The 358-nt window shown below is 52.0% G+C and overlaps 1 pseudogene; it reads left to right on the top strand.

The window, feature by feature from the left end:
* Window positions 1–358, top strand: part of LOC108802603 — a 13,089-nt pseudogene that overhangs the window by 2,017 nt on the left and 10,714 nt on the right.

The following is a 358-nucleotide window of genomic DNA, read 5'->3' as shown; positions in this document are numbered from 1 at the left end:
GGCAGGAAACCTTTGATGGCGGGGGACCCCTCTACATCTGGCTGACCTTCCATGTCTTGTCTCTGTAGATACAATGCAGGGAAATCGTGGATTTAGGTCAGAACAGCAGAACCACGCTCACCGGAAACCACATCAGCAACAACAGCAGCAGCAAGAGCATGAGATCCCGTCGCCCACCAATGGACAGCAGAACACCAGTAAGTGTTGATGACCAGTAATTGGGGGGGTGAGGGGTGTAAATACCAGATAAGGATTTTCAGGGTGTGAATTGCTGGATTCCCGTCACTTCCTGGAGGACAGGTTCATGTTCCCCGTCCACGTGTGTCCTTCTCTTCATGTCAGCGTTGGCCTCCTATGT

Source organism: Nanorana parkeri, unplaced genomic scaffold (assembly GCF_000935625.1).
Source record: "Nanorana parkeri isolate BGI_ZX_2015 unplaced genomic scaffold, ASM93562v1 scaffold2977, whole genome shotgun sequence".
Classification (NCBI taxonomy): Eukaryota; Metazoa; Chordata; class Amphibia; order Anura; family Dicroglossidae; genus Nanorana; species Nanorana parkeri.
This window is presented reverse-complemented; position numbering and strand designations above follow the sequence as displayed.